Source organism: Triticum dicoccoides, chromosome 7B, assembly GCF_002162155.2.
Source record: "Triticum dicoccoides isolate Atlit2015 ecotype Zavitan chromosome 7B, WEW_v2.0, whole genome shotgun sequence".
In the NCBI taxonomy this organism is placed as follows: domain Eukaryota; kingdom Viridiplantae; phylum Streptophyta; class Magnoliopsida; order Poales; family Poaceae; genus Triticum; species Triticum dicoccoides.
The window spans coordinates 476,031,561-476,039,935 of NC_041393.1; positions in this window are offsets into that span (position 1 = coordinate 476,031,561).

Here is an 8,375-nt window from a genome sequence, read left to right on the forward strand (position 1 = left end):
GTGCAAAAAGTCAGGGAGTTGGGAATTATTTTCTTTTTTGCGAGTCCTTATCTGAGTTTTGTAATGTCAGGTTCTTGAGATTTGTTCCCAAAAAAACAATCTGTAGATTCCATGCTGATATTTCGAAACTGATTTTGCATAAAAATGTTTATGTCATTCAGTTTTTTCATATAATAAGCATGTGTATATATTGCATTTTCCATGCAAATGTGCAAATTTGCGAGAAAAATATATATAATTGTTAGATGGAATTCTTTATCCGCTTACGCTTATTTATTCATATTGTTGACAAGTAAATTTACTTTCTCATAACTTTTTCAAGGAATAACGCAAACTCAAATGTGTGTTTGATAATAGTATTTACAGAGTTATTTGGGAAGTGGAAATATTGTTGAAGGGCAAGGATTATGGATATGCATAAACATTCAAAATAAGTGTTTTCCTTTTTTGGTTGTGGTATGGATTTCACATGTTCCGGCTGCGATATGGAATCAGTATCCACCGCGAACTGAGCGTATCTTAGATTGTTAGATTTCTTGTAGTGGAACTTGCCCACCAAGATTCAAGTCATGATTTAAATTGATAGTGCCGCTAGCAATTTTTTTAGGATTTATTTTAGGCATTCCCACGATGTTTGTTCATGAGAGGAGATGTACGAAGGCACATGTGATGACTTCATCAATCACAAGATGGTGTAACTGCTCTGTATCTCGAAGGTGCTTATAGGGATACGGTGTGCGTGTGCGTTCATAGGGTTGACGTATGAATGTGTATGTGAGAATCTATCCACCTTGTATCTTTTTTTGGGACATGTTATCTGGCGTCCGTAAGATTTTTGACAACTCCCAGTGAACACCCTCCCCACCATTGCACGGATCTCAGAGCAGGCCAGATGACACATCATATTTTGAACTAGTTCGTTGTACGATGAAATCCAGCAAATGTCTTGCACATGGTAGACCTGGGTTCGAATCCCAGACCCTCCTATTTTTTTGCTACATGGCATTTTTCTTGAAATTTGCCATGACAGTTTAATTAATTTTGCGAAATATGTTACATGGCACCCAGGCCCTTTTTTTGCTATATGGCATTTTTCTAAATGCCATGGCAGTTTTAATAATTTGTGAAATATGTTACATGGCAATTAAATTATTATTTTCACAAATCAAGTTGTTTTTGTATATGGTATTTTTATTATTAATAAATGACATTTTATTATTATTATTAAGAGATGTCATTTTTTTATTAAGAGATGGCATTTTATTATTAAGAGATGGCATATTTTGTATGTGTGTGTGTGTGCGCGCGCGTGTGTGCGTGTGCGTATGCGTGTGCGTGTGCGCGCGTGTGCATGTGCGTGTGCGTGTGCCATTTTTTATTTATTAGAAGAGATGGCATTTTTTGCTTATTTACAGGTGTCATTTTTTTGTTTATTAGAGGAGATGGCATTTTTTTGTTTATTTGAGGAGATGGCATTTTTATTCGGTTTTCGTATTTGGTCTATGGAAAAAATAAAGTGAAAATTTGTATTTTCATACTGGCATGGCAGTTTGATAAAGTAGCATTTTCGTATCATGGCACTCACAAATTTATGTTCTTCTCTGTTTTTTATAAGAAAATGGGGTTTTATTCTCATGGAATTATATATATTTAAATAAAACACAGTAAATTGGGAGCAGCCGGGCGACTGTTCGCCAGATTTTCGGGTCTTTTTTTTCTTATTATTGAGAATCTATCCACCTCGTGCCTTGCCTCGGTCAGTGTACAACTCGGATGCGCCGGTCCATGTCCGTGCGGGCCGCCTATGTACTTCACGGAGGATTTGTCATCTCGCGCACCAAACCGTCTAGACTGCACACCGCGCGCCTGACCGGGGGTAAACAGGACGAAATCACTGTTTTGACCTTGTGCACGTTTATCGTCACAAACTGAACCCGACGTAAAAGTATTTCACGATTTGACCCTTTTAGAAACGCCAGGGCCCGCGGCGTTTCCAGCCAACATCGAAACGCCGACCAAACTAGCGTTTCTTACCTGGCCCACTGCCAGGCCGAGTTGGCGTTGCAAGCTGACGTGGCGGGTTTGAAACGCCGAGCTAGCTAGCTTTTCTAGAAACGCCGTCACCAATGGCGTTTCTGGTGCAGATATTTTAGGTGGTCGTGGGGCTTGCACCCACCACTCACCACTCATTCTCTTCTCCCCCATTGGCCTATCCCGAGCTCTTACCCTTTTCCCCCTTTGTTTCCCTCACTTATCCCCTCTCAAATCCTTGCAAATCGATTGGGTTGGTCCGTGGATCCGGTGTCATTTTCGTTCGTTGAGGTAACCTCCTTCATCTCACAAATTTTTATTGGTTGGATTTGCCCATTTGAATTGATTTGTTCTTGTTGGTCCTAACCCTAGTTATGAACATGGATGTATAATGTGATGTTTGTAGTATTGTTGTTCCAATGGTGTTGCATTGTGATGTTGTTGAGCATGCCTTATTGTTTGATTTATGGCTAATGTTAAGATTTAGGGTTAGGGTTATGCCTAATGTTAAGATTTAGGGTTAGAGTTAGTGGTTTTGTTAGCAATGTGGTATATTTAGCATTGTACATTTGTATACTTATGTTCCCCCTTTTTTAGATGGACAAGATTGTGAATATTCATTATGTAGACAAAGAGGCATTCATGAATGTGGATATTGTTGACAAGTATGAGGAAGTATTGATATTTCTTGAGACACCTAGTTATGAAGAGGTTGTGGAAGAAACACGGATAAGATTAAAGTGGGTGGATGCAAGTGACCAAGTTGAATTAGTAGGAAGATATGATGTTGGTTCGGCACACAAGTGTCGAATGAAGACAATGCCTATCAAGTCCAATTTGCATTGGGTTGCATATAAGGAGGTTGTTGCATCCTCGGCAGTCAAGTCACTAGAAGTATTTGCAAGTAAGGTGGTGACGGCTCCTCTCTTTAATGTTGACTTGAACCAAACCTTAGTAGATGATGTGAGCCCGGTTAGTAGTGTGCCGCCTATTGTTGAGCATAAAGTTGAAGCTGAAGCCAATGAGTATCCCCTATATGAGTTTGGAGGTAGTGCACCGATGAAAGATGATGGTGATGACTCCGACGAAGAGTATGAGAGGCATCACAACATTGTTGGTGACGTAGAGGCCGAAGTAAGGCATCAGGACATGGATCCTGACATTATCTATCAGCGTGCTTGTGTGGATGACTTGGATGATGAAGGCCCGGTGAATGAGTTGGACGAAGATGGCTTGACTGAGAAAGAAGCAGAGTGGTACACAAAATTCGCCGGTAGGGATCACAAAGTTCCCTTGTTTTGTGATGTTAGCCTTGAAGATAAGGCTATAGTTGACGATGGCATGAGCAAGACAATTGAGGCTAGACAGTTCCCAAGTAGTACACCCGACGCGATTTCGATGTCGTACTTGAGGAAAGGTTTGATGTTCGAGCACATGCTAGAGTTCGGGATGTGGTTGTGTGAGTATGCTGTCAAACACCACAGGCCTTTCATAGTTGTTCACTCGGACTGCAACGATTCACAACCTTCTGCAGAGGCAAAGGCATTGACATGTAAATATGCAAAAAAAGTTCACATGATATAAAATAAATGTTCATATTAAAAAGGCCTCTAACCTGTAGAGTACTCCTAACGAGACCGTCCGTTTCTCTACCAGGTGTGCGGCCAAGCACCACATTACTATCATTGATACATCTCCATAGCTCTGTGCCCTGAATAAAACTTAAGTGAGACACCACTCATGAAGAAATGACACATGTTCAAAAAAGAGACAAAAATGCATACCACTCGGTCATGCAGAGGGCCATAATCTAGGTGCGCTCCAATGGTCTCCCTAATAGAGTTGTTGAATGCACAATCAGCAGCCTCACTTGGCATTAATTCCAAGCAATCGGCACGAGTCCAAGCACCCTTAAGGATAACTCTGTACTCTTTGCGAAGCCACTCCAAATGCCTTAAATATGCCCCCTCGTCATTGTCAGGTGTGTGATCATCTTCAACTCGGGCATTCCTCTGAGCATTCCACATGTCCACCCACATAAGATGGTGATCCTCCCAATTAATGACATTCGTGTTGTGTTGCCGGCTCGTCCTACAAAGCATGAGAAGTATCGGTATCAATTTCATTTTTCAGTGGTTACACATTGATCAACATATGGTACAAAAACTCTCACCTATGTAGCACCACACTTGTCTCAACATACTCCGGCGGGGTGCGTTATTGTACTCCAAATTGCTTCGAAACACGATGTGGAAGATGCCACTCCACCGCAAAAAAGCATATCATGGGGCAACGCACACGCCAAAGATGTTGGTCACGAAAGCACATATTTCTCAAAGGGAACTGCCTAAGTACCATGTACGGCCTCCAATTAACCTACATCACAACATGTCACTAGCTCATGCACAACAACAAAAAATCTGAATTGATAGCAAGGCATTTGATATTTACCTGGTTGTAAGTAAGCATGTCGAGCTCGCTTATGTATGCCTTGTACCGCCCCATGGCTGCGATACTAGACACTTGGACATTAGCCCACGTGTATGCGATAGTGGGATACCGCTCCTCATCCCCGTCAAAAGGCCACTCCCAGGGTTCTTCCGGAGCAATGGTCAAGTTACGGCCCACAGGGATACGCTCCCACATCCAAATCTGTAGGGCCCAAAAAACCACCAAGACAAGATTTCGGCTTACTCCTCATACATGCTCCGTCCAACTGCACATTTGTATACACATTAAACAATCACATGCAAAAAACTCTTTCATATAATGAAAATTCATCAAATTAGCATTACCTGACGGTACAAGAAGGCTAGTGCCGCCGACCACCAACTCCACTTAACATCCCAGTTACGAAGAGGGTCCAAGAACATCCACGAGGCTGTGTCTCCCGTGCCATCAGGAAACACCACTTGGGTCAAAAGATTCCATAAGTAAGCCCTGGCATACCTCTCCACAACAGCCGGACTAGCATTCTCTGGGCACTCGTAAAAATGTTCTTGTAGCCACGAGAACGAAACACCAGATGGCCTAGGATCCTTCTTTGTTTCATGAATCCACGGGGGAGGTTCAACACCAACCAAACCTGCAACCCTTTGTCGCCACCCCTCGGACTTTACCTTCCCGGTAAGAGCCCTGCCCTCGATCGGAAGACCGGAGATCATCGCAATATCCTCCAAAGTGACGGTCATCTCACCAAGAGCAAGGTGAAAAGAGTGCGTCTCCGGCCTCCAACGGTTCGTAAGGGCGGTAATGGCCGTCGAGTTCAGCCATGGTGGTGTGCCTTTAAAGTTGAGCACAAACTGGAAAAGATCCATTCTTCTAAAATAAGGCTCGTAGCGACGGTCATACCTCAGTGACTCACGTGGGTTGTGGCCTCTCAACCGAAGTACTGGAGGAACCTACAAAAATCACACGCACAATTTATATACTTCTCTAAACTACTCACAATATACTCACAGTATGATAATGTAGATACATAATTACCTCCCCTCTTTTCACAAGCACAGCACGATGCTTCTCCTCGTAATAATCATCAAGGCCGGGATATTTATCCGGCTCAAACATCCTAAAAAATAAGGTACATGGATTTGTTATGATATATGCTTAAAATTATGACCACATCATATACAAAATTGTGTAAGAACTACTACAAATTATCCCAAAGATATAAATCACGAACCACATTACCAACACCAATTCTTTTCAACCTATTTTATCCTAAAGAATCTATCACAACTAATTATTAACAAATAATAGGTCCAACCTAATCCTAAAAAATGGGCTCTCTCTAAATCCAATACTATACAAGTTAACTAAGAATACTTCAATAGTATATCCCCAAAATATTCATCAAACAAATCACTAATAACTCATCTTAGGGTTCCACCATGTTTGAAAAAATGCATCTAAAATAGCCAATCTTGACTGAAAATAAATGGAGGATTGGGAAGAGAATACCTCAAGCAACTCGGGGGTGCTTCGATCTACTCGTTTTGATGATCAATATAGCAGATCTGGGGGAGATTTGGGGGAGAAGATGGAAGGGGGGGCCGCCAGTTCGTCAAGAACTGCCCGACCGGGGCTGGGACTGCGAGTGGACTCGGTTAGCCCCCGCGGCCCGCCGCGCATTACTTCATCTAGCCCAAAAACGCCAAGGACATTGGCGTTTCACATGTGCCACGTCAGCGAAAACAGCGGGTTCGGACTGACTGTGGGCCAGGGCAGAAACGCTAGCCGCCACGGCGTTTCTGTGTTGGCCAGGAACGCTAGCTGGCTCGGCGTTTCAATGTGGCTGGAAACGCCGCGGGCCCTGGCGTTTCTAAAAGGGTCAAATCGTGAAATACTTTTACGTCGGGTTCAGTTTGTGACGATAAACGTGCACAAGGTCAAAACAGTGATTTCATCCGGGTAAACACACCATATGGGCCGAGCTCAGCGTGACCGCCGCTCATCAACGAGCAAGCCTGATGCGGCGGTCATGAACTGTTATTTTCAGTATCATAGAAATAGAATGTCTACAAGCCTGATGCAAGCCTGATCTGCTGCACATGTTCTGGTCAGGGTGGAGGAGCATACTGGTGAGATGAGCAGCAGTGAGCTTGGACACAAGTGCAAACCTGTCACAGTTTGATGCCCTGACGCTCAATACCACACCTTCTACACTTCAATCAGCTGATAGGTATATCAAATTTTTTTGTTCTTCCATGATTAATTAAGACTTTGTTCGTTCAAATAATAGGTACTAATTGAGCTGCCAAAATGTCTTACATTAATTAGTTTACAGAGGTAGTACTTGTTATGACACTATTTGTCGATGGCAAAGAGTTTGCTGTATTCGGTCCAAGGGGGCCTCGAAGCAGACCAGCAAGATCATAACTGTCATTTTCGTTTTTCAATTCTATTTTGAATATTTTACCATTTGGTTATATCTGCTAGAAGTTCAAACTATATTCGCTTTTGTTTGCTCTTCCTTTTCTCATGGAAGAAACAGAGTGCCTACAAGTTATCATTTCTGATATCTTCATCATGAGTCATTGACCTGTGTGATCTGTTGTGCATGTTCTGATCAGGGCTCAGGAGCATTCTACCGAGGTGAGAAACAGTGAGCCTGGCAGTACAAGTGCAGACCTGTCAAAAGTTGAGGGCATTTCGCTGAATGTTGCATCTCCTGCACATGATGAACCAACTGATGGGTATATTTACTATTTAGTTTGGTTTTGTTGAAATGAGGGCGCACGTTATGAACCATAACAGCATTTTGCATGTGTTCTTCACAAATCTTAATTCGTGCTGTAAGCTAGCTTGCATTTGTTGAAATCTCCGTGAGAGTTATGCTATATTTGGCAAACGGAATGAAGGCCTAATGTCCTGTAGATCAGCTTGAAGAGAATGAAAAATCTACAGACAACACACAGAATATCATCATAGGCCATGACTCCCATTCTCAAACAGCAATCCATATCATCAACCCTCAAGTGGACACGAGTGGGGACAAAGCACAGCAGTAATTTCATGGTCCACCTGGAGGGCAATAATCCTTCCTACACAACTAAAACCATGACGAGTAAATCGGAACGGAGGGAGTACTAACTTAGCGAACCAGTTCTTATTGTTTCCATGCAAGAAGAATTGAATTCACTGACTGTGAGTTTGAATTGCGATGATTAGGGCTGTGGTCCATGACAGTGACACGGACATCGGCGCGCCTGATTCTACAGTTGCGAAGCAACCAGCTGTTCGGGGGGCATTATCCCAGAGGTATGCACTTGTCAAGCATGATCATTGATTGTTAATTTGGTTCTTTCCTAAGACATCCATGCATGTGATTCCATCAGTCCATCGTGACAATTTGAGTAGGTCTTGACTGAACCAGAAGACCAGGCTAACTGTTCTTTATGATCTTTTTTCTTAGAAAAGGAGGATGACCCCCGGCCTCTGCATCCGGGCGATGCATACGGCCACTTTATTAATTATACTCACAAGACCTTACAAAATCAAAACAACAGTAAGACTAAAGCCGCCGTCTAAGCAACAAACTGTCGCTACACCTATCCAGTTGATGAAGGGACGCAGGTAGCCTGGGCCTAATAACAAACAGACATCGCAGCAACTGTTCTTTATGATCTGGATTGAATACAACTTAAATTAAATTATCATACTGTTCTCAAGTCGGGGCCTCTGGCTCTATTCAATCAAGGATAGCCCCTTCTCCAGCAGGATTTCAAATATCAATCATCTTGAGCTACTCGGGGGTATGCTAGTATGGCACCATTCCAGTGTCATATGACGATATTCTGTTTGCTGTTTTCTTTCTGTAGTTACCATGTACCGTACCTACGTAA